The sequence below is a fragment of the Octodon degus genome, unplaced genomic scaffold (assembly GCF_000260255.1).
Source record: "Octodon degus isolate 3935 unplaced genomic scaffold, OctDeg1.0 scaffold00057, whole genome shotgun sequence".
NCBI classification, from domain to species: domain Eukaryota; kingdom Metazoa; phylum Chordata; class Mammalia; order Rodentia; family Octodontidae; genus Octodon; species Octodon degus.
In genome coordinates, this window is record NW_004524633.1 from 2,720,248 (window position 1) to 2,724,101 (window position 3,854).

The window sequence follows — 3,854 nt, forward strand, 5'->3', positions numbered from 1 at the left end:
AGGAGGGGAGGAGGGGAGGAGGAGCACAATGAGCTGGAGGAAGGGGAGGAGGGGAGGAGGAGCACAATGTGCTCAGGGGAGGAGGGCAAGGGGAGGAGTTGCTTCACCCAGCCTCGCGGGGCTCGGCAGAGGCCTCCAGGCAGGTGGACTTGGAGAAAGTCGTGGCGGCCCCATGGCCAGCGTTGCCCTGGCAGATGTGGGCAGGGGCAGGAATGGTATTCCTCTCCTCAGGGGGCAACTCCTGGGCCACAGCGTCTGCTAGGCCATGTGCTCCACGGTCCCCACTGTCCCCACGAGAGGTGCCCGTCCCCGGGGCCCCTCTGGCCTCTCTGGCACAGCCCAGCATGGATGACTGTGATGGGACAGACCTGGGTGTCAGCCTCGGTGAAGGCACCAGGAGCCAGGAGGAGCCATGTGGCATCAGGCGACTCCACTGTGGGGACTTCAGCCTGGGCCTGACTGGTGTCTTGGGCCACAGGGGTCTGAGGCCAGGTGGGAGGACGGCTGCATTGCAGACCTGGGCCAGCCTTGGGCGTTGGCCTTGGTCACTGGGAAGCAATGGGGTACCTGTCCCCGGACCACAGTGACCACAGGCCTTCCCGCGTGGCCAGCCAGGGACAACGGAAGCGTCTTCAGTGAGTGGGCATTCCCTCATTCCCCCACCCCTTCTTCCCTTGTCTTCTGGGGCTTGGCTTGGGTTTGAGTTTGGCTCGGTTTGGCTGTTTCTTGAGGTGGGAGGGTCTCACTGTACAGCCCAGGCTGGCCTTGAACTCACAGCAATCCTCCTGCCTCAGCCTCCTGCGTCCACCACCATGCTCAGCTTTTCTAGGATTTTTAATAAATGCTTTAAAGCTGCATTCTTACCCACAAAACTACTGAAGGTAAGTAAAAATTCACTCTTCTGAGAAAAGAACCTTGTCTTCTTTTGTTATGTTTCACATCATAGAAGTACCCTGATCCAAAAACCTAAGAATAAAGATGAGAAAAAAAAGTTTGTGTGTGGAGAGTAATGTGGGCATCTGAGACGTCTCCTGTGAGTCACAAGTTGGTCCTTAGGGAAGGAGGGAGGGAGGAGGAGGTGTAGGTGACGAATCCCAAGGACGTCCGTTGTGTGGCTGCCCTCAGTAGATGTTGCATGACATCACCTCCTTTATTCTTTTTTAAAATTTTATTTATTTATGTGTGTGTGTGTGTGTGTGTGTGTGTGTGTGTGTGTGTGTGTGGCCAGCTCAGCCCACCAGGGGGCGGGGCTGGCTAGCATGTGGTGCTGGGAAATTGAACCGTGGTCCCTGTGCTTTAGCTAAGCTTGTTCAAAGTAGGAGCTTTAGACCACTGAGCCATCTCACCAGCCCTACATCACCTCCTTTAATGCACCGGGTGACATCAGGCTTGGACAACATTGACCATGGCTCAGCGACTTCCCTGGAGAGATTAGGCAGCATCCCTGAGCCTCAGTTTCAACATCTGCAAAATGGGGAAATAATGGTGCTCACCTGGGCAAGCTGTCCGACTAGTAGAGCTGCATGAGTCTCGGAGCAGCGCCCGGGGCAGGGCTGTTAACATGGTGATGAGGACAGGCGACACCAAGCGCCTCGGCCTTCCCACCCCAGCCACTCAGCCTCCTGGAACGCTGCCTGGTGTGACTTAGCTAGTCACAGTGAGGAGTGCTGCCTTCTTCCTGCTTTACACAGGCGCAGCCCCTCTGCCCAGAGTAAACACCAGAGCAGCCACCCTGGCTTCATTTTGCAGCAAACCACATAGCCTCGGGTGCTGTGGAGCTTTGTGCTAAACCTCTTTCAGAGTCACAGCAAGTTGTATGAATGCTTGACCAGGGGCCGGAGGCCGGACGGCCGCTGTGAGCCTGAAGTCCCTATCTGCAGCCTCTTGAGCACGCCCGGCCTGGCCGCCTTCCACCCCGTCCAGCTCCCCTCACCCCAATCCCTCCCCTCCCTGAGACACAGCCAGGATCACAGAGTGGTGGCCTCCAAGGCCCCAACCCCCTTCTCAACTTCTTGTGGCTCCACAGCTGGGAGAGGTGGTGGTCGCTGGGCTGCAGTCCTGGTGTGAGCCCTTGGGTCCCACTGGTCAGACTCAAAGTGGAAGTCACTCCGGGTCCCAAGGGAGTAGACACATGCCTCGGGCCCCAGCACTGGCGAGGCGGCCACAGACTTCTCCCCATGCTCCGATCAACCCGGCACCGAGGCTCAGGCTGGCCCTCGTGAGGTTTATTTACGAACACGACCACATTCCCAGGTACTGTGACAAACACAAAATATAAGCCGAGTCTGTTCTTTCTTCAGGTGGCAGGTTGGTTTTCTAAGACAGGGTCTCCCTACATACGTAGTTCAGGCTGGCCTTAAACTTGCTACATTGCCCAGGCTGGTCTCAGAGCCGCCGTGATCCTCCTGCCTCAACCTCCTGAGTGCTAGGACCACAGGTATTTGCCACCACACTCAGCTGCCCATCTGTCTCTTGGCCTGTCCTGCAGTTGAGGAGGAAAAGGGACACGAGAGGCTCCGAGTGGTTCAGGGCCAGGCTGGGGACACCTAGAAAACCTGTGTGCAATTCTGAGCAAAGAATGATTAGCATTAGCTGGAACAAAAAGTACACCATAAAAAGTTGGAGTTCTCAAAGTACAAAAATACCATAAAATTCACTTTAACCAGGTTAATAACTTTCCCCCAAAATTTATAATTTTATACATATTTCATGCCAGCTGTGGAATACTTTAGCTGTGCTATACTATATCCTGCATTCTTATGAATACTATTAAAAAATACATATTCACAGGAGCCCCAGAGCTGTAACTCAACACTCCGCACGGAGGGCTTTCAGAGTTAGAGTTTTGGAGCTGATCCGATCACTCCGAGCTCCAGCAAGGCCAGCCTCGGCGCCTTCCCTCCCGAGACGTCAAGGAGCACCCGGTGCATTAACAAGAGGGACTTTCGGCTGTGACCTGCCCGTCGTCCCTCTTCCTCCTGCAAGGCCAGCTCACTTTCGCCTTCGAAGGTGCACTCGGAAGGCTCCCTGGCACACGGTGGCCGTGACTGCTGGTGCCACTGCCGCAGCTGTTGCTGTGAGTGCCACAGCATTACTGCTGTCACTAGTGCTGTCATTACCTGCTGCTGCTGCTGCCAGGGCTATGGCGTCATTACTGCTACTGCTGTTGCGGTGGCACTGTTGGTGTGACCATCATTGTGACCGTCACCATTACCGCCTTAGCGTTGCTGCGGTTGCTGTCCTTGTCACTGCTGTGACACCGCTAGCGCAGATGCTGCTACTTTTCGTTCTTGGCTGACTAGTACTTCCTGCACCAGAGAGCTGGTGACAAAACTAGAGGACAGAGTTTGCCCGAAATCCGGGGATCCCTGGCCGTGTGGAGCCGGGCTGCAGGTGGCGGCCACGTCTCTATCTGCTGAGGAGGGTTAGCTTCTCCCTGGCACACCACAAGCCCTGGCTGCTTGGGGCCGGGGCCAGGGCCTGCGGCTGCGCCCAGGGCTCGGGCTGCCTCCCGCCACTCCAGAGCTGCTGTAGAGATCACTCGCGCTCGCCCGCACTTCTCGCCACAGAGCTCACTTACAGGATGAACAGCTGTGCGTGGGGCCCCGTCACATCTTTGGGTTCTCTGATGTTCATCGCTGCATGTGTAAGAAATAACTGGCTTCCTCTGAGCCATGTGTGTTTTGTTTTATTTATTTACTTCTGATTTGTTGGGAGAGGGCCTCAGCTTGGCCTTGAACTCACTGTGGGCTCCAGGCTGGCCTCAAGCGCACGTCAATCCTCCTGCCTTAGCTTCCCTGGGATTACAAGTATGCCCCACCTCGCTGGTATTTCTTGTTTGTTTGTGTGTGTGT